Genomic DNA, 23,055 nt, shown 5'->3' on the forward strand with positions numbered 1-23,055 from the left:
TGGATCTGAGTGGAGACATCTTTGGGGCCAGCAGCTCTTCATCTCTTTGCACAAGAGCCTGCCAGGAAGAGAAATATCCAAAGTCCATTTTGAGCTCTCTGCCTGGGATTTACCTGCCATTTGTCACGGGCAGCAGGCAATTACTGGCACCCAGAGCCAAAGGAGAACTGAAAGAGGGAAGGTCTGCCTCTCCAGCAAGATCATCATTTTTGCATCACTCACTGTGAGAGACACGTCCGGTTTAGGGCCCCAGCTCAGCTGCACAGGAAGGAGATCTTTTGGCTTCTCCTGAGTCACCCACGTGCTGAGAAAACAGGAAAGGATGGGTGATGGTAGTCGCCAGTACTTGGGGGCTCCAGGAAGTATCCCCAAGAACTCTATAAAGAGGGGCTGTCATTTGTCTCTGAGATTTAAGCCTTCAACACAAAATACGTCAGAGTGGAGGCATTAGAAGTCGCCTGAAGGAACTGAAATACTACCCAGGCCCACACAACTCAAATACAACCTGTTTGAAAAATGTATTAGAAAATCTAAAGAGGGGCCCCTGGGTGGCTCGGTTGGTTAAAGCGTCTGCCTTTGGCTCAGGTTGTGATTGGGGGTCCTGGGATGGAGCCCCGCCTCAGGCTCCTGGCTCAGTGGGGAGCCTTCTTCTCCCCCTCCCTCTGCTGCTCCTCCTGCTTGTGCTCTTTCTGTCTCTTTCTCTGTCAAATAAATAAAAATCTTAAAAAAAAAAAAAAAGAAAATCCAAAGAAAGAATGATTTGATCAGAAAGGGGAAAGGTTGTTCACCCCTGGAAGCAGGACAAAAAAGAGGGTCTGAGAGGCAAATGTTATCAGGGCCCACGCAGATTTTGTTCTAGGGAGAAGGAGCGGCAGTCGGTGGACTGGTCGTTTCCGACCCTCTTGAAAGAGGCGTCTCCACTACAGTGATGGAAGCCACAGACATATATGTGTGTCCTCAATAGACTTCGAAGACTCAGGTCCCTTTGGCAAGAACATCCCATCCTCTCATGGTGCCACTTAAACATTTAGTCTTCCCCGTCTTGCTTCACTGTTCACCAAACAGCCCTCACATGCCTTCTCATGAGAAGTTACCGACAGAAAGCAGAGCGGGTGGGGCACTGACTTACATTATCCCCGACAGTGATTCTTGCTTTAAAAAGGTCAGTGCTGTGTTTTGGTCCTTCCACATACATGCTGCACTGCTTTGTGTGCTCATGAATAGCTGGGCCAGCTCCCTTTGGGGTGACAAAGGCAGGGTGCAGACCAGACCACAGGCAGTGGGAGGACACCAGACGGAGGCACGCTCAGGAGCCCTCTCCAGGAAAAGTTGCTGGCGCTTAGCTTTGGCACACACACCCCCAGTTGCATTCCCGAAAGCATTTTTTAAAACCATTTTAGTGATTTTTAAGTGTATAGTTCAGTGGCATTAAGGGAATTCGCACTCTTGTACAACCATCAGCGTCCAGCTCCAGAACTTCTTCATGGCCGTCTGGAACTCTGAACCTAGTTAACAGTGCACCCCCTCCTCTTCCCCACAGCTCCTGGTAACCACCATTCTACCTTCTACCTCTGTGAATTTGACCACTCTAGCTACTGCACACGAGTGGAATCATACAATACGTGTCCCTTTGTGTCTGATGTAGTTCCCTTAGTATAATGTCTTCAAAGTTCATACATGTTGTAGCAGGTGTCAGAATTTTCTTCCCTTTTAAGAATGAAGAATATGCTGTTGTATGTGTATACCACATTTTGTTAATCTGTTTATCTATTGGTGGATCTTTGGGGTATTTCTACATTTTGGCTCTTGTGAATATTGCTTGTGAATATGGATATGTAGTTAATTGCTGAAGTCCCTGCTTTCAATTTTCTTGAGAATGAAAAAAAAAACATTTTAAATTTCTGTAGTGGTCATACGTTATCTTCTCATAATGTAAACAATAGAAGTTTATAGGGCATGTCAACATGTTTATCTGATCTGTGTGGTGGATAGGTAGGGAGGTCAATAGAACTACCTCCTTGATTTCGCTTAAGGTAAACTGAGGCTCAATGAGATAAAGTGGGAGAGTCTGGATTCAAATGCTCATCTCTGACCACATGCCTGGGGATGTTTTCATCACAGAGCAATCTCTGCGAGGACAGCAGAATGTCTACCTTATTAACTATTGTACCCCATGTTCTAGCACAGGGCTGGACATAGCAGGTGCTTAATAAGCATTTGTTGAATGAATTCTGCCCCTTTTGCCTGAAGAGCCAATAGCATGCATGCTGCAGGGAGGCCCAATGGAATACACATGTTAATGGTCCTTGGCTGAGGATGTGAGAGGGTCTCGAAGACTGCCATAAGGTTCCTGAGGGAGCCCAACTAGTTTCCTGATTGACATGGAAACCCACTAAAGTAGACATGATAACTTCTCTCAATACCGACCCCATCAAGCTCCACACTCCCTATGTCAGGAGTGAGTGCCTTTGTGATCGTGCTGAAGAGGGAAATGCTCCTGGACTTACCATTTTTTTTTTTTTTTTTTGCACCAGAAGAAAACCTGAACTCATGAAGGAATGAGAGCTTTAACAAGCTTTCTCTTGCCCTGTGGTTACCCTGAAAGAACCATAGGTTCATCCTCCTTTGGCCATCTGGCTAATCATGAATCATGGACCAGAAGGGAAAGTGAAATCTTGGGAGTTCAGTTAGTAATGTCATCATCTGAATTGGAAGAATGTGAAATGAATACTTGTTACGGCAGAGTACAATGGAAAGAACCATTGAACATGGGAGAGGTGCTGTGTCTTTCAGAAGTATCTGGAGGCTTCTCCCTCATTCCCAGACTCATTCATCATCAAAATCACCTAGCTTCTGGTAGTCACTCACTTTGCTAAGTTTGTTGTTGGAAATAAGCATAAAAAAATGATTTCTCCACCAAAAGAGACATATGACTCATGCTGGACTCAAACTTGCCAGTGTGGGGTCATAAATGGTAGGTTTGCAGGAGTCTGGGGACCTCAGCAACAAACATATCCTGAGGAGAAGCAGAGATGTACCCGGACCAAGTTGGGCTTTGAGGGTACACCCTCTTCTTTCCCAGTTCTTAAAGAGGTCCATGACCTGTGTCAAAGTCCTGGCTTTAGAGTAGTAATCACAGCATTTTAGTTAAGCCATCTAATGCAGATAGTACCTACTTGACATGACACACATCATCAGGTAGGGGTTCCTTAACTTTTTTTTTTTCCTTTTACTTTAGAGTTTTTACTTTGGAAGCAGAAGGGATGGTGGCAGACTAAAACCCAAAGTCGTGAGGATTACATGTGTTAATAAGAATATATTATTCTTATTAACGGGGTAAGGGGTGAGGGGGTGTAGGGGACATGTACTAGGGCAGTGAGAAGTGGACAGGCTTCCCCACTGGGCAGCCCTCTTCCCCAACTCACTCCTCCAAATGTGTCCTGGAAAGTTCACAGGTATGTTGCTGAATTAAACATTCCAGGAAACGCTGGTATAGACAGTTTATAATTCATTGCATAATTACTGGAATTCATTGGATAATTACCAACTCTCCATGCCACTCTCCTCAGTGGAGACCTGGCCTGAGTCTTCTCCACATCTGAACCCAAATCAATAGAGAGCTGAGTAATGGAGAGTTACCGTCAGAGATCATTCCAGTTAAAGGATTAATGCCAACATCCACATGTATTGATATTTGAGTGCCACATGTATATTTAAAGTATTATACCAAAGTGTAACACGTGCACTCTGCGTTCACAGTATCCTATGCCTGTCATTTAAAGTTACTCCCAAAGTAAGTCATTTGGCTTTCTAACAAGGACATTCTTTTATTTTACAACATGCAATATATTTGTAACGACCTGTCATTTTTCTGAATTCAGTTCACCACCCTTGCAGGACGGGGAAGGTCTGCCATAAATGCAAGAAGGATGCCAAGGGCAATCTGTGCCTCTGTGGGCTTGTGTGAAGGAGGAGAGGGAGGAAAAGGAGGGAAAGAAGGGGGAGGGCCTAAACAGGTTCACACAGCCTATGCTGGCTTCCACCATGCCTGAGCCTTGGTCAGCCGTCTCTAGAGGGCCACAGTCAAGTGCTGGATTAGAAACTGTAACTTCGGAGTGATTCTAGGGTCACCTTTTGGTGGGACTAGAAAGGAAACCAGCATCCAGTGAGCACATGCTGGGCTTCAGGTGTTACCCACTCTTCATTTCATTTAATCCCATGACATCCCTAAGTCAGCTCTGCTTTTCCCATCCTATTCATAAGAAAGCTGAGATTCAGGAGATTAAAAACCTTGGCCAAAATAGTCAGTAAATGGAAGAGCTGAGACTTGGCATCCCAGCCCCTGCTCCCTCAGCTTAATGGAAGGAAACTGTGGGTTATGGTCGATTACGTTTGTTTTGGAGGGAAGCAACCAGGCAGCAGCTGGCATCAGAAAACTCATTTCCCAGGCAAGGGAACAGAGGGCAGGGATACACTCCTGGTAATCCTGTGGGGTGGGGGACGGAGGACGGGGGGCCAGCGGGGCTGGGCATTCAGGCGGTGTTGGTGGCAGCTGTGGGAGTTAGTCCACGCCTTGGATGTTGAGTGACCTGGCCTCGGATGGCTGGAGCAGAGGGGGGTTTTGTGTTTCCCTTGTAGATAGCAGGTGCTTCAAAGTGTGGGTTTCGATAAGTACCGTTCATTCCATGAGTATTTCTCGAGCTCCTACTACATGGTAGGCACTGACACGGGAGTGAGCACAACACAGGTCCGACCCCAGATGAGCTCTGTTCTAACGAGAGACAAACACGGAAGGATGAGGACTCGGTTTCACAGATGGCGATAAGCTGAATGGAGAAGAGTCAGGCAGAAGCAGCAAACTACAGGGCCAATATGTGTGGGTGCTTCATACAGAGCGGGCGGGAAGGCTTCGCTGAGCAGGTGGGTGACACGGAGCAGGATCTGGGGACCTGGAGGAGCCAGCCGTGGGACCCTCTGGGAGAATTCCACTGCAGCCAGCGTGACCAGTATGTGCAAGGGGGTGTTTGAGAAACAGCAAGGGCTGGTGTCCAGAGCAGAGGGAGTGAGGGAGAGGATAGACAGAGAAGTAGCTGGGGCCAGAGAGGGTAGGACTTCTTAGGCCGTTGTGAGGAGGTTGGATCCTACTCTGAGTATCTGGGCAGTCATTAGGAGGCTTTCAGCCTGAAGTGACATGCTCCGAATTTTACTTTACAAAGGTCTCTCTGGCTGGTGTGTTGAGCATAGGCTGTATTAGGGCAAAGATGGAAGCCGGGAGACCAGACACGAGGCTGTGGCAGTGATCCTGGGAGCCATGGTGATTTGGAGATGGCTTGGAGACAGCAAGAAGCGGTCAGTCCGGATTTAGTTTAGGAACAGGGTCACTTGGGTTTGCTGATGGACTGGAATGGAGGGTGTGAGAGCCCGTGAGGATGGCTAAGGTTTTAGTCCTGAGCAAAGGGGAGGAGGGAGCTGCCACTGAGAAGGCTGCTGGGAAGCAGGTTTCGGCACATGTGTGTAGAGGCAGGGGGTGTGGGGGGCAAGGGGGTAGGAGGTGTGCAGGAACCAGGAATTCACGTCTGGAAATCCTAAATTCCAGATGCCTGCTAGACATCCAAGTAGAGACCACTCCAGAGTTGGGAGTGATCCAAACTGGAGATTGAAATGTGGGACTTGTTAGCAGGTAGGTGGTGTTTACAGACTCGAGCCTGGATGAGATCGACTAGGGATAGAGTTCAGAGAGCGAAGAGGCTAAGGACTCACTATAATTTTTAGAGGTTGAAAAAAATGGGAAGAAACCAGATAGAGACCTAGAAGGAACAGTGTCCTGGGAGCCAAGTGCAGAGGCTGCCAAGAGTTCAGAGAAGGTGAGGATGGAGCGGTGAGGATGGAGCGTTGACCATTGCATTTAGCAACACCATGGGTCATCAGGTCTGCTGTGACCTTACCAATGACAGCGGGAGGAGCATCCTCGAGTTGGGGAGGAGCCATCTGGCCACAGGTGGAGGTGTTGGCAGAGACAGGAGGGGGCAGAGCATCAGGCCAAAGGCAGGCCAGAGGGTAGAAGTAGGAGGAGTAGGAAGAAGAGGCAGGTCAGCCCTGAGAGCAGGACCCAAGCAGAGGTGCCAGAAGTTTGAGAAGAGAGAAAAAGTTACAAAATTTTCACTCTGAAACGAAGGGAGTGAATGGGCCTGGGAAATACAGTTGGATTTCTGGGCAGCACTGACTCCCATTCTAAGTAAGTGGCTTTGAATATAATAGTGAATGAAGTTCATGAAATTGAAGGTGAATTAAAATTTAAAACCCAAACATATTTTTTTAATGTAAAGCAAATGTGCTGTCAAGTGATTTAAATCCTTTAATCATGTGATTCTTCTTGTCTGAAACCTACATGGGTTCCCTTTAAATCCTGCATTAAATCCAAACTCCCCCACGTGGTTTTCCCTGCACCACCCTCCCTCCAAGCTTACTGTCTACTAGTTCCCAGCTCAAAGCCTGCCTTCTGATGGCCAGTCCTTCTATTCCTCTGAAAGCCTTTCCTCTGTCAGTTTTGTTCCAACAAGGAGAAGTGCTTCTCTCTTTCTCTCTCTTTCCCTCTGCCCTTCCCCACTGCTCGTTTTCTCTCTCTCTCAAATAAATAGAATCTTAAAAAAAAAAAAAATAAGATCGTGTTCCAGAGCCCTACAGTACACCTTTGCAAATTCCATTCAGCAGCTATTGAAAGAGGTACCCGGGTCAGAACAGCATAGAGTTGGGCTTCCCCCCTTCATAGCTCCTCGCCTGCCCACGGCTTTCAGTGTGGCCAGAGGAGGCGTGCACGGGTGTTCGTGTTTCCTCTGTGATAGTCCTCAGTGAACCAGACAGTCTCAGCTCCCCAAAGCTGGCAGAGAGGTGACCTGCATTGCGGCCTCTCTACCCCCTGGGTGGCATCCAATTGAGCCCCCGTGTAGTTATTAGAGGGATAATGGGATTCATTTCAGCAAGGGCTGCCTGGCTGGGGCCAAGCTTATTTTAATTTTCAATGTTAATAAACTTGTGGCTATTGCCTTTTTCACACCGATGTGCCTCACACCTCATTTCGCCCGCCCATTAGGCAATTACCAGCAGCGCCTCTGTCCCCAGCACCTCTTCAACATGGAGCAATTATGCTTATTTGGTGAAGGATGATGAAACTCGGAGGAGGCAAATGCACTGGCGTAGAACTTTCCTCCCAACTTCATCAGGTGTGTGCTGAGGACATCCCCTGAGTGAAAAACGGGGCCATGGTTCCAACCTTCACCAGAGCGGAAATGCAGGGACCTGCCCCTCCCGGGTCCCCGACCTCGACCCGCCTGCTTGCCACTTGAGCCCGCCCCAGGCTGACCCGGCCCTCAGACCTCCAGCGCCGGGCTGTGGAAACAGCCCATCTGGCTTGGGAAATGAACAGCTAATGCTTTTCATTTATCTTGAAATGGGAAGTTTTCAATAGGTCTTAAGTGTGTATTAATGCATCGAGAGTAATGAACCCTTTATTTACAAAGTTGTTTAATTCCTCACTTTTGTGCTGCTGGTGGGTCTGAGTGGATTTTTCATTTGCCAAGTTGCTCCATGATTTTCACAGCCGCTTAAATAACCCTTGTTTTCCCCCCTTCCTGGTCCTCTGACAAGATATCGAAGCCAATGATTGCCAGCCTGACTTCTGACTTCTGACTGTATTTCTGGGTTGGAGGAATGGTTTCATGTGAGGGGACAGCCGGACCGTGGGTGGACTAGGACGGAGACACAGAACATAGTTCTCTCCCGCTGCTCTGTGATGGACCTGACAGTACTCTGCCCGACCTAGACAGGGCCTCGGCCAGCCTGCGTGCCCCCAGGGCCCCAAAGCCCCTGCTTCCTACTTGGCAAGTTTCAGGAATCTTCGGTGAGGGACAGGCAGTGCCTGAAACTCCTTTCAGAACAGGCTACCTGTTAGTGGTGGTGCCATCACGTTAGTGGGTTGCAACTCATTCCCTTTTTAAAGAAATGAAAAAGAATAGGAACCATCAGAGTGCACCACCCTTGGCAAGGTGAGTCTGGTTTCTCTAAGGTCTGGCTGGGCTTTGTTCATTTGAGAAATAATTATTGAACAGCTGTTCTGCAGCAGAAAGTTTTGGGAGCTGGTTTCAGTTATGTGTTTATATCTGGGTCCACGTGTAGCTAGCTATGTGTACCAGATCACAACAAAATATACATCTTACTGTCGACTGGTGTAGAAAGATCTTGGAGAATTCCCTGGGGTCATTCCCAGCATGCCCCAGGATCTGAGTAATCCCAATCCATTTGCCTCCGAGTTCTTCACCTGCAAACAGAGCCTTGGTTCCCATATAGTACTCTTGGTTGCCCAGTGCTTGCCTGGCAGGATTCAGGGTGTGTTTTTAACTTCTTTTTTCCTACCCTACTCCCTGTAGGTGGGGCGGGTGTCAGGCATTTGGAAACATGTGGCTCAAGGGATCAGCCACTTGAAATGGTAGAGATCCCCCAAATTTGGGATCCTTTGCTAAAAATGCAGCCAAGTAGCATGGGAAAGAGCTTCCATAAACTTATACATACATACACAGTCCTACACCAATCCAGAACTACCGCAACCAGAAAAATCGGAAGTTTCTATATATTAAGGCTTTCCCATTTGCGGTTGTAGCAGATGTCACAGAGACCATCTGAAGTTATTCAAGAAATAAAAACAGTCTTCATAAGTGTTACTTTTCAGACATTGTGGCCAGCCCACCCCACAGGGATCTTACTGACTTGGCACTGTGTGTTTTCTGTGAAAATGTCTCACCTGAGCAGAGACCTGCATTGAAATGTTTGAAGCCCAATATGGTCTGGCTGATCTGCTGCCTGCGTCTCTGCCGGCTGAGTCATTGACCTCTTTCTGTCTGAGCCACGTGTTTCCAAACACCTGACCCCGCCCCTACCTCCAAGGAGGGTCATCCTACAGACTGAGGGTAATGATGGCCGGAGCTTGCATCTGAGATGCCATCACCCCAGCTCCAGGGCGAGGTGAGGGATGACGGGCTGTGGGAACCAGGCTTCCATTCAGAGGGTCTCAAACCAGACTTTTGATGTTATCTTCAAATGAGGCCAGGGGTAGAGCTGCAGGATAGGAGACAGAAGGAAGATGGTTTCTGCACAACGTTGTTTCCTATTATAGGACAAAGCTGCAGATAAGGCTTTATAAATTAGTATCTGAACAAAAATCATGGGATTATATTAAGAGTAGCACCATTATATGGCCCTGTATTTTTTAGTGTTGAAAACTTTAGGTAGCCTTTCTGTAATTTCAGTTGTGCAATAGACGCAGCCTGTGAGGCTTTGGTTGGGTCCATTTGAGAAGATTGATTCAGGGCATGCCTGAATGTCAGTCCTGTGAGGATGCCTAGTGGAGGCCATTCTAGAAAAATTACTTCATGCTAAGGAAAGGTAAAAGCAGAATCTAATCTAATCTAATGTACAGAGCACTTCAGACACTTTCAGGGCAACACTGAGTACCATAGGTGATGGGCAACACGTCCCCAAATGGCATCTTTGCAAAGCATATGACAGTGCCCTGGGGATCCTGAAGTGGGGAGGGGGGCATCTCAGGCCAGGTACTGCCTAGCACTGTAGTTCTGGAAAGCTCAAGAATTCTCCTTCCTTTTAGTTTACTTTTTCCCTTATATGGAAAAGGGGCTGCTCCCCACCCTCCCACCCCACCATGTAGCAAGAGTCATGTATTTAGAAAACTTGGAAAACCAAAACTGCAAAGAGCCAAAGAAAAAGAATCACCCATGATGCTCCCTTTCTGCAGTCCCACCACCCAGCCAGGGAAGGTGGCCTTGCAAGCAGCAGGGCATATGTCCTTCCAGATCTTTCTCTTCACCTTTACAGAGACATGCAGATTGCAAGGGGAACCATTCCTTTTTTCCTCCTTAGGTCTATACTTAGGACAATTAAATTGGAACTTCCTTCTCTAAAGAAGTACTAGGTAGAGCACTTTCACTTTTCCCTCTGCTGCCTCACATACTCCCCTGTGCCCATGGGAAGAGGGATTTGTGGAGGGAGGGGAGATGAGGGAAATTATGCAAGCATGCCCCTTCCACTCATGGTTCATGAGTTTCACCTCGGCTTATCCTCAGTACCTCTGTGGGTTCTCAGCCCTGGGCAGCTCACCATCCTTGGTTGGGGGAGCATTTGGAAACATGTGGGAAAGACTCTTCATTGTCACAATGTTTGGGGAGTTGATTCTATGGTACCTGATGGGTGACGGCTAGGGATGCTAACGGCCTGCACCGGCCCGCACGGTGTTAGACAGCCCCGCCCAACGTGCCAGGAACCAGCAACGTGGGGTTGAGAACGCTGCACAGAAATACACTCAGGGCTGGCCCCGCCTCACAGTGACGAGCTGTAGTTCTCAGGGGCTCAGGAAGATTCACAGAGGAAGAGTAGGGAGCCCACTCTGCCTTAGCTCCAGGCTACATTTTCCCAATCCGAGCTCTTAGTAACAAAGCTGGTATTTTTTTTCCATCCACCCAGATCTCAACTCTGCTTCTCAATTGGAGGGGAAGAGAGAAAGGTGATTAATTATCAACCTCCAGCACAGACTTGAAAAAAATATAGTTCCATTATGCTCTACATGTTGCCTTGTACCTTGCTTTTTTCACATTGAAATTGATCATAAAGTTTTTCATGACAGTATTTTGTCATGACTTTCAATGACTGCATCACATCCCGATATAAAAATATGCCATACTTTACCAAATTTATTCTCTCCTTTTAGACATTTAGACTGTTTCCAGTTGGTCTTTTTTTTTTTTTTTGCGTGTATAAATAGTTGCTGCATTGAACACCCTTATTCTCCGCATCTCAGCACGCATTTCTGATTCTTTGAACATCTTAGAACTCGCATTAAGATTTGTGCATAGTATTTAGACTTTTTGTTTTTAAAAACTACTTTTTTGGAGATGTCATTGGCAGATGATAAACTGATGTATTTGAAGTGTACACTTCGATGGGCTTTGACATATACATGCACCCAAGGACCCATCATCACAATCGTGATAGCAAACATATCCGTCATCCCAAAAGTTTCCTTGTGACCCTTTGTAAATCCTCGCTCTCCTCCCTCCCCAACACCACTGATCTGCTTTTCTAGGACTATAGATAGTTTCAATTTTCTGGACTTTTATATAAATGGAATTATGCTGAATGTACTGTATGTAATGTAAATGTACTGAATGTAATGTAAATCCTCCCTCCCCAACACCACTCATCTGCTTTTCTAGGACTATAGATAGTTTCAATTTTCTGGACTTTTATATAAATGGAATTATGCTGAATGTACTGTTTTTTTTTTAAGATTTTATTTATTTATTTGAGAGAGAGACCGTGAGAGAGAGCATAAGATGGGAGAAGGTCAGAGGGAGAAGCAGACTCCCCGTGGAGCTGGGAGCCTGATGCAGGACTCGATCCCTGGACTCTGGGATCATGACCCAAGCTGAAGGCAGTTGCCTAACCAACTGAGCCACCCAAGCACTCTGAATGTACTGTTTTTGTTTGGCTTCTTTTGCTCAGCATACTTATTTTGAGACTCGTCTGTGTTGAGCACATCGACAATTCATCGGTCTTTCTTGCTGGGTAGTATTCCATTGCGTCGAGTACAGTGTATTTCTGTATTACAAATACAGATGTGATTTGGACAGTTGTGTCTCAGACTTCATGCAGACTTCAGGGTTCATTTTCCTTCAGGGTTCATATTTCCTAGGTAGGAAATATCTAGAAGGGCAATGGCTGAATCTTATGGTGTGTATGGTGGGGGGATGTTTAACTTTTTAAGAAACTGCCGAACTGTTTGTTTGAATGGTTGTATTAAGACTTCTGGTATTTAGCTTAAAATGATGCAAGTGAATTTGAATTGGTTTTAATTGCCCTTAGATTAGGAGTATAAGTTCATAGGATGGTGGAGCCAGAAGGAACTGATATCACAGTCCAGTTCTTGGATTTACTGTAAAAGAAATAGTGATCCAGAAAAGTTAAATGGCTTTTCTGAGCACTTGTTGCTCACAGGCTAGTCTCTTTACTCTTCCATAAGATCTTGCAATCTGGGGGGAATTCTACTAAGTCATGTTGCCACTTCCCGGCATAGCCTTATGTTTGGCTGCCAAGGACATGTCTATCCTTCAGAACAGGCCTAGCTCTGCATGTGTTACATAACTTTGGCCATGAAACATCTTTTGAAATTCTGGGACTTTTTCCGGACAGGGAGTAAAGAGCATCAAAAGGGTAATGAGCCTGTCATCTACGGGAAATCACATGTGACCACTCAGAGTATCCACAGCAACTCAGCAGCAGGTCAAATAAAAATGTGCTATCGTCATTAATATTTGGTTCCCGGAGGAGATTCACCTCGTTTCTAAACAAACTGATGCACCCAAAGAATTAAGACTGCAGAGCGCTCCATTAGAATCGAAGAAAACAGTATGCCAATTACCCGGCTTCTTTAGTTTACCTTTCCAGCTCCCGCCTCTTATTATCATATTCATAAGTGTTGCCCCTAATCAGTCTTCTTGAGTAAAGTTAACAAGTGTATGCGTGCACTCTCTTGAAATTGTTGTGCTTAGCCTAAGAAGCTGTCATGGGGTTGAGAAGGCTGCCGCTTTAACCAGATTTCATCTCTGTGTGTCACTGCTCATGTCAAAGTAAAAATGCGCTCACACATAAGAGTTGTCCTCCTTTCATCAAGAGCGCCTGCCTGCCTGGGCTTCGCTCCACTTGGTTAATCTTGTTATTTAAATTGTTAAAATTGAGACATCGGCAGTAAATTTCAGAGAAGATATAACAATTATTAGATACAAGCTGGGCTCTTGTACTATACCATGCCCTCCATCCACCGGCAGCATCGGCCACAAGTAATTTACAACGGTTTCTTTAAGAAGTGTGCCCTATAGTACTTGAACGGCGTTAAATCACAGTCCATCCCCACCTGGATCATATTTCCAACTTTAAGACAGATTCGGTTCCAGTCAGCAGAGTGGCAGAGCCCTCCAGGGGACCACCTTTTAATGCCTGTAACGCTTGAAGAGCTGAGGGAGGATTCCCGAAGCTGCCTTCCGGTTATGAGTTTTGTGTTTAGGTGACTTTATACACCAGGCAGGGGAGCCACAATCCAGAACAATCACTCCTTGAGGGTAAAGAGAAGGAAAAGCTGGGAGGCTCTCTAGGTGACCTTGTGCCATTCAGTGATCCCGTTAAAATCCAATAGGGACACTTGACCTTGTGGCTGTTGTGCCCTGGGCCACAGTCTAATTGGACTGACACAAAGGCTAAAGGGATGGGATAAGCGTGAATGAAGCTTGGAATCTTTAGATGGATCATCGGAGGCCCTGGCCCTCTGATCCGTCTTATCCAAACCCTGTCTCAGTGAAGAAACCCCAGTAAGTACCTGCTTGTTGAGCAGTGGACTCACTGAACGTTGGGGTCAACAGAAATCCCAGGCATGGCTGTTGTTGTTTAATCCAGATGACTCTCAAGCCAAATCTCCTTGAATCCATACTTGTGGAATTGGTCAGTTGGTCTCAAATGCAGGGCTTGACATTTAGTTATGCTAAATTTCATCATATTGATTTTGGCCCCTTATTTCTATTAATTAAATATTTTAAAATTCTGCTTCTGACATTGAATGTGTTAGAAGGAATCTTTATGTGTCAACGTATTTGTCCAAGTCAGAGAGGAAAATAGAAATTTTAGAGCTGAGAGAAGGCTTGGACATCATCAGTCTAGAATGTTCTCACTTCAAAACCCAATAAACCAGGAACTCGAGAGGCTAATTAACTGGCCCGAAGTCATATATCTAGATAGTGGCGTTCAACCATCGGTATTCTGGAGTATATGTTGTGTTGTTATTTGAAAATTTACCCCATTGTCAAGTGAGCACTTTCTCACCTTACCCATAAGCCTACTGTAGGAGGTTTTGTAAGCAACTTTTGAGAATCAGAACCTGGTTTGGCATTCCCCTCCATACTGCTCACTCTCAGGCCTCACCTCAGACCCTCTTGCCTGAACTACCTCCCCGCCCTTGGCCACTCGCTTCTTCCAAGTCACCATGGCGACTGCCTTTTATAGGTGTGACCCAACACTGCCTGCCTCCTGACTCTCCATGAGCCCTGTGGACACTGATGCATGAGACTACTTGGAGCCCCAGTCAGTACCTCTGCGTGAGCAGCTTGGAAATACAGGGATGCATTAAGGTTTTCCAGAGAAACAAGCAATGGCCTGTGTGTGTGTGCAGGTGCGTATGTGTGTATGTATGAACTGCATGTATATGTACATAAGGGATTGTATGTATATATAAAGTGAATATATATTCATATGTACATATAATAAATTGGCTCACCTGATTGTGGAGGCAAGTCCAACAGATCTGAGACAGATCCGAGACCTGGGAGAGCCCACGGTGCAGCTCCAGTCAGAAGGCCAGGCGGCTGCCACTGCAGATGATGATGTTAATCTCATCCCAAAACACCCTCCAATGTGACACATAAAATTACTCGTCACAGGGGTTAATACCAAGCTTTGCCCATTGAGGTATGGGGGCCCATGGATAAGTGATTCTTTCTGCCCTTCCCTGCCCCACCACCCCCTGCAGATTGTCTGGAATGCAGTAATTCACGTGGCCTCGCCTGAGATCATCTTGTACCATTGAATGGTTAGTTGTGCTGGTACTGCTGTGGACCCCAGCTTGATATCTCACTTTCTTGCTCTCCCTCCTTCCCTAACTTACTCCCCTTTCCCTCACTTTTGCTCCCGTGGGATTACACCACCCAACGACAACTCAGCACTTAAGATTTTGTCTCAGGCTTCATTATCTAGGAACCTGGGCTTCTATATATCTTCTCAACTAGCAAACCTCCTCTTATACCTGGTTAAAGCCAGAAGTCCGTTGTACAAAACACACCTTTCCCCCAACTTTGTATTTTATGCAGATTTCAAGAACCTCTGACTGTAAAGTTTCAGTTGATTCCCTTTGGCTAGTTAAAGACCCGTGGCAGCTTTTATACCAAGCTTCCATGTCTGGAAATATTATTACCACTTGTGCATAGAATCTGAACTATAACTTCATCTGCCCAAATCAATCCTCTCTGTCTAGACAAAGAAATTTAACTTCTTGGTAATTTACCAATTACAGAGCACTTATTTATTGGAAAATTCATAAATGTAGGACATCATGAAGGGTATGAAGAATAAAAGATGATTTCTGTTCTCAAATTGCTTACAGTCCACCAAGCAGTTTTGCTTTTTATTCCCCTGTCATAGTAAAAATATATTTACCAAGTTAGATGCATGAAATATTTTTTAAAAAGTCTTCTATAAAGATGTTTCAAGATTCAGATGGTTTTGTTAGAACGATAGAAATATCTTGGTGGCGATGAGCTGGCTGGTGTAAACCAGGCTTGGAGGCTGGCCAGGACAAGAGACGCAACTGGTACCAGTGAAAGACCACTAGTGAGTTTAAATAGCCTTTTCTTCTAGTTGCTCACTAATATTTTGAGGGGACTGGGAAATATCTGGGACCCACAGATATTACAAAATCCAGTAAGTAATACATAGATAATGCTGTCTTTGAAATATACAGACTATTTTTTAGTAGTAGATTAATAACCTGAATTAAATCTTGTTTAAGCCAGTATTGTGATTCAGTTGCATTCTCCAAGGCCAAGGGAAGCTTGCATGATGGAGGAGAAGTCTGAGGCTACAGTTAGGCTGTGGAGATTTCTAGCCTTTCTTCTGGCTACTGAAGAGGAGCCCAGAATCCAAGCTAATGGCCTAATGCATAGTTGCTGAGAAGTCTTTGTCTTTCCATAACCCTACTTCGGTTTTAAGATATGTATCTTAGCCATTTTGTATTTTTTACTGTATTCTTGCTTTTGTCCAAAAAAAAAAAAAAATTAAAATATGCAGAAAGACTCTCTTGAAAGAAAGTATCGGACAGAAAACCTTTATCAACAGTGTATTGCCTATATTAAACAGGTGCTACTTCAATATATCTTTGAACTGTGAAAAATTACTATAAGATGTAATGTCTTCAAAAACATCCCCTCATTCTACTAGGCCTTTCAGTAATTGGTCGTGACCCTCACTCAGGCAAAACTCCCACTGACTTTCAATTGATTGAGCTGATTTGACTTGAATAGGGTCAGCTACAAATGGCCCCCTTTCTACTCTACATTCTGATTGCGTGATGCAATGTGTCATAATGTAGCAATGATACGTATTGGCAATCTTATACTAGTGATTAATTGCTGGGAAAGTAATTTCTTTATAATTGCACTCGAATGTTTTTGGTGGCCTGACATTACAGGGACTCAGGTACACTGACTCAGAATGGCCCTAAGTGCCTGATTTCACACTCCCTTCCCACCTCAAAATGAACCCAAGTCTTGAAAATAATAGTAGCAGTTGACATTTCTTAAGTGCTGACTTTGTGCCAGGCACAGTGTAACCATTTTTGCATACCCTGCCTCATCGCCTGTAATCTCAATAATCACGCCAGAAAGATGTGTGACTGTCCCATTGGGAGCCGATAGGAGACCATTTGTGGCTCAATGTGCTACCATCTAAAGTACCTTCTGCTCCTATTTGTCACATGGCTGGGTTCTTTTCCCCTCTCAGGTGTCTACTCACATGTTACCTTCTTGGCCAGGCCATCTTTGATCCGCCCACGCAAAGCAGGCCTCCTGGCTCACTGGGTAGGCATCAGTGAGAGACTATCAACTCTCTTTCCTTTACAGCATTTGGCACAATCTATACTCACCTTGTTTGGGATAGCATCGTGTTTCTTTCTTTCTTTCTTTTTTAATTTTTATTAACATATAATGTATTATTTGCCCCAGGGGTACAGGTGTGTGAATCATCATACACATTTCACAGCACTCACCATAGCATATACCTTCCCCAACATCCATAGTTCAGCCACCCTCTCCATACCCTTCCTCCCCCCAGCAACCCTCAGTTTGTTTTTTGTGAGACTAAGAGTCTCTTATGGTTTGTCTCCCTCCCGATCCCATCTTATTTCATTTTTTCCTTCCCTACCCCTCAAACGCCTCACTCTGCCTCTCAAATTCCTCATATCAGGGAGATCTTTTCATAATCGTCTTTCTGATGACCTATTTTGCTCAGCATAATACCCTCTAGTTCCATCCATATCGTTGCAAATGGCAAGATTTTATTTCTTTTGATGGCTGCATAGTATTCCATTGTGTATATATATCCCCCATCTTCTTCGTCTTCTTTTTTTTTTTACACCACATCTTCTTTATCCATTCATCTGTTGATGGACATCTAGGTTCTTTCCATAGTTTGGCTATTGTGGACAGTGCTGCTATAAACATTCAGGTTCATGTGCCCCTTCGGATCATTACATTTGTATCTTTAGGGTAAATAAACCAGTAGTGCGATTGCTGGGTTGTAGGGTAGCTCAATTTTCAACTTTCTGAGGAACCTCCATGCTGTTTTCCAGAGTGGCTGCACCAGCTTGCATTCCCACCAACAGTGTAGGAGTGTTCCCCTTTCTCCGCATCCTCTCCAACATCTGTCATTTCCTGACTTGTTAATTTTAGCCGTTCTGACTGGTGTGAGGTGGTATCTCATTGGGGTTTTGATTTGTATTTCCCTGAAGCCAAGTGATATTAGCACTTTTTCATGTGTCTGTTGGCCATCTAGATGTCTTCTTTGCAGAAATGTCTGTTCATGTCCTCTGCCCATTTTTTGATTGGATTATTTATTCTTTGGGTGTTGAGTTTGATAAGTTCTTTATAGATTTTGGATACTAGCCCTTTGTCTGATATGTCATTTGTGAATGTCTTCTCCCATTCTGTCCATTGTCTTTTGGTTATGTTGACTGTTTCCTTTGCTGTGCAAAGGCTTTTGATCTTGATGAAGTCCCAATAGTTCATTTTTGCCCCTGCTTCCCTTGCCTTTGGAAATGTTTCTAGGAAGAAGTTTCTGTGGCTGAGGTCAAAGAGGTTGCTGCCTGTGTTCTCCTCAAGGATTTTGATGGATTCCTTTCTCACATTGAGATCTTTCATCCATCTTGAGTCTATTTTTGTGTGTAGTATAAGGAAATGGTCCAGTTTCATTTTCTGCATGTGGCTGTCCAATTTTCCCAAAACCATTTGTTGAAGAGGCTGTCTTTTTTCCATTGGACATTCTTTCCTGCTTTGTCGAAGATTAGTTGACTAGAGAGTGAGGGTCTATTTCTGGGCTCTATATTCTGTTCCATTGATCTATGTGTCTGTTTTTGTGCCAGTATCATACTGTGTTGATGATTATAGCTTTGTAATAGAGCTTGAAGTCTGGAATTGTGATGCCACCAACTTTGGCTTTTTTTTTTTTTTTCAACATTCCTCTGGCTATTTGGGGTCTTTTCTTGTTCCATATAAATTTTAGGATTATTTGTTCCATTTCTTTGAAAAAAATTGATGGTACTTTGATAGGGATTGCATTAAATGTGTAGATTGCTTTAGGTAGTATAGACATTTTCACAGTATTTGTTCTTCCAATCCATGAGAACGAAACATATTCCCATTTCTTTGTGTCTTCCTCAATTTCTTTCCTGAGTACTTTATAGTTTTCTGAGTACAGATTCTTTGCCTCTTTGGTTAGGTTTATTCCTAGGTATCTTATGGTTTGGGGTGCAACTGTAAATGGGACTGACTCCTTAATTTCTCTCTTCTGTCTTGTTGTTGTTATATAGAAATGCAACTGATTTCTGTGCATTGATTTTATATTCTGACACTTTACCGAATTCCTGTATGAGTTCTAGCCGTTTGGGAGTGGAGTCTTTTGGGTTTTCCACATAAAGTATCATATCATCTGCAAAGAGTGAGAGAGTGACTTCTTCTTTGCTGATTTGGGTGCCTTTTATTTCTTTTTGTTGTCTGATTGCTGAGGCAAGGACTTCTAGTACTATGTTGAATAGCGGTGGTGATAGTGGACATCCCTGCCATGTTCCTGACCTTAGGGGGAAAGCTCTCAGTTTTTCTCCCATGGGAATGATATTTGCTGTGGGTTTTTCATAGATGGCTTTGATGATATTGAGGTATGTACCCTCTATCCCTACACTTTGAAGGGTTTTGATCAAGAAAGGATGCTGTACTTTGTCAAATGCTTTTTCAGCATCTATTGAGAGTATCATATGGTTCTTGCTCTTTCTCTTATTAATGTATTGTATCACATTGATTGATTTGCAGATGTTGAACCAAACTTGCAGCCCAGGAATAAATCCCACTTGGTCGTGGTGAATAATCCTTTTAATGTACTGTTGGATCCTATTGGCTAGTATTTTGGTGAGAATTTTCACATCTGTGTTCATCAAGGATATTGGTCTGTAATTCTCCTTTTTGGTGGGGTCTTTATCTGGTTTTGGGATCAAGGTAATGCTGACCTCATAAAATGAGTTTGGAAGTTTTCCTTCCATTTCTATTTTTTGGAACAGTTTCAGGAGAATAGGTATTAATTCTTTAAATGTTTGGTAGAATTCCCCTGAGAAGCCATCTGGCCCTGGGCTCTTGTTTGCTGGGAGATTTTTGATGACTGCTTCAATCTCCTTACTGGTTATGGGTCTGTTCAGGTTTTCTATTTCTTCCTGGTTCAGTTTTTATAGTTTATATGTCTCTAGGAATGCATCCATTTCTTCCAGGTTGTCAAATTTGCTGGTGTATAGTTGCTCATGATATGTTCTTATAATTGTTTGTATTTCTTTGATGTTGGTTGTGATTTCTCCTCTTTCATTCATGATTTTATTTATTTGGGTCCTTTCTCTTTTCTTTTTGATAAGTCTAGCCAGGGGTTTATCAGTCTTATTAATTCTTTCAAAGAACAAGTTCCTAGTTTCATTGATTTGTTCTACTGTTCTTTTGGTTTCTAGTTCATTGATTTCTGCTCTGATCTTTATTATTTCTCTTCTCCTGCTGGGTTTAGGCTTTCTTTGTTGTTCTTTCTCCAGCTCCCTTAGGTGTAGGGTTAGGTTGTGTACTTGAGACCTTTCTTGTTTCTTGAGAAAGGCTTGTATTACTATACACTTTCCTCTCAGGACCGCCTTTGCTGTGTCCCACAGATTTTGAACAGTTGTGTTTTCATTTTCATTTGTTTCCATGAATTTTTTCAATTCCTCTTTAATTTCCTGGTTGACACATTCTTTCTTTAGTAGGATGCTCTTTAGTCTCCATGTATTTGGGTTCTTTCCAACTTTCCTCTTGTGATTGAGGTCTAGCTTCAGAGCATTGTGGAAAAAGAAAAAAAAAAAAGAGGAAAGAATGTGCTCAGGCTGGAGACTAGAACAAAGCCATGTGCTAGATTTAGGGTATATTTTGATCTATTAGAAGAAACTGTATCTCAAAATTTTTTTAGAAAAAAAAAAGCCTATATGTATACAAAAAATAAGGTTAAATACAATGAAGGGATAAAATATGACTATAACAATGAAGTTTTAAAAACTTTTTTTTGTTTTTTGTTTTTAGAATGGTATTGGTAAGACAAACTAGTTAAAAATACATTAAAAGAGGAAAGAGGAAAAATTTTAAAAATAGAATATGAAAAAAATTTTTTTAATTTAACTTTGTAAGACTAAAGGATCATGGGGAAAAGCCATGAATTCTATGCATTGCTTTCCCCTAGCTCTGGACTTCTGCAGTTCTCCTTGATCAGTTGAGCTTGGTCTTGGCGGGATATTCTTGCTGATCTTCTGGGGGAGGGTCCTGTTGCAGTGATTCTCAGATGTCTTTGCCACAGTTAGAATTGCACTGCCCTTGCCAGGGGCCAGGCTAGGTAATCCGCTCGGGTTCACACTTGGGAGCTTTTGTTCCCTGAATGCTTTCCATAAAGCTCTGGAGGACAAGAATGAAAATGGCGGCCTCCCAATCTCTGGCCAGAGGAGCCGAGAGCTCAGGGTCCCACTCCTCAGTGCACCCTCAGAGATAAGTGGTTAATCATTCCTGTCTCCCTGGTCTCTGGCTGAGCTCTGAGCTCACCTGGCCTGTGACGGAGTGTTTCTATCTCTGGCACACAGCCCCATTTGGAGTCTCCAAACCCAGCAGATTCCAGCCATGCTGCTCCTCCCAGAGGAGGAAGGTGAGTCTCTCTGGATATTCCACTTGTGGGGTCCCTGCTCGAAGTGCAGTGGCCTGAATGTGCTTTGAATCCTGGTTTAAGGTAACCCCGGGCTGAGAGCTCACTCCGCGGCTCCATCTCTGTAGCCAGCTTCCCCGCTCTAATACCTGCAAGCTCTGCCACACTCAGACATCCATGATCTTTCTGTGACCCTGTGGGACCTGAGACCACACTGTCCCCGTGAGAGTTCCACCCCCTGCTTAGCCTCTGGAGCCACGTCCCTCAGTGGAGCTGACTTCTAAATGTTCTGGTTTTGTGCTCCGCTGTTCTACTGCTTGCTGGGAGCCAGCCCCTCCCCCCGTGGTCTGTCTTCCTGTCGCTTTGGATTCACTTCGGATTCACTTCTCCGCATGTCCTACTTTTCAGAAAGTGGTTGATTTTCTGTTCCTAGAATTGCTGCTCTTCTTCTCTTCTGTCTCCTGTTGAGTTTGTAGGTATTTGGAATGGTTTGATAACTATCTAGCTGAACTCCTGGGACCTGGTGTCATATCAGTCTGCTACTCCTCCACCATCTTGCCTCTCTCTCCTAACATCACGTTTCTTTACCGTCTCCCTCTGCCCTGTCAGTTCCACAAGGAGAGCAACTCTGTCCGAGTTATTTATCAGTGTAGTTCTAGCATCCAGGACAGGAGCCAGCCCTTTACCAATGCTCAACTGCTATTTGTGGGATGCTCAAAGAGCCAAATTAGCAGGGGCAAGCCAGCAGATGAGAGGCCTGGTGGCTGTGAAGCCTGGGCAGGGTGTCCCAGCAAAAGAGGGCAGGATGGGGACTCCACAAGGCAGACACCCTTCCAGCACTGCATGCTTTTCTCACGCTGGACTACTGCTTTGTTCTTTCCTGTTTCCCCCAAGCTTACTCCCAACCCACCCCATACTTCATGAATGTTTTCTGGTTTTAGAGCAGGAATACTTCCCCTGCACCGTGGGTGATGTTGAAACTGACTTCGGCTGTCTTGTGACGGATAGGTACTAGTATTTGCTTTGGAGGACAACCACAAACACTGGACAGTCCAGGAAATCCAAGGAGACAGCTCACCGCGGGGACTTCAGCATCTTGAAGGCTGCACAGAGGTGGGGGTGCACTTGACTTGGATGTCCACTGACCACACACCTTGAAAGGTGACACTGCTCATTACTAGCAGGTTTTCTTGGTGAGAAGTGACGAGACCCTAATGCCTCAGTGTGAGACCACTGGCTTAGGACGACTGGTTTTTTCTAACTCAGCAGGAAACCAGGTAGTAGAGGCAATGCTGTTTTTGCCCCCAACATGGGAGGGAGATGGAAGGGGCTGCCCGTGTCTGCAGGCTCGGCTTGTTCTGCGCAAGTCACAGGGCCCCATCTGGCCAGGAGCCTCTGGGAAGCACACGGCACTCCCATCCTCCAGGTTCTGAAGACAACCTCGCAGCCTTCAAAGCACCTGACATCCCTTTGAGTTAGCTGCTACAAAGGCAAATGCAAACAGAGCGTGTTTTGGAGGCGTTCTGTCAGTCAGCTTTCAATCTGTATGTTCTTGCAGACACTCCTTCTCCTGCCTGATTTATTTCATATTAAAAGGGCTGTCAGTCTGTATCACAAGAACAGGTGGGGAGAAAGTGAGTGATGTTTACCCAGCGAGTTTGGGGTTGTTGTTTGTTATTGTTAGGAAGAACAGCCCCCCTGTCTCCGGCCGCACTCCTGACTCACCCTCCCCGGCCCCCACTCGCCCCTGCTTGCCTTTCTCTGCAGGTATCGGGACATCAGAGGTAGGAATACCACGGACTAGATGCATTTACATTAGAAACGTATTTCGTGAGGGGGTGGCAGACCCTTTTTTATTATCCATCAAACATATCTCTTTTTACCATCTGATGGCTTGGCAACAGGACCATTCTTCTTTCAAATAAAATAAATGTGACTGCA

This window comes from Martes martes, assembly GCF_963455335.1.
Source record: "Martes martes genome assembly, chromosome: 11".
Classification (NCBI taxonomy): domain Eukaryota; kingdom Metazoa; phylum Chordata; class Mammalia; order Carnivora; family Mustelidae; genus Martes; species Martes martes.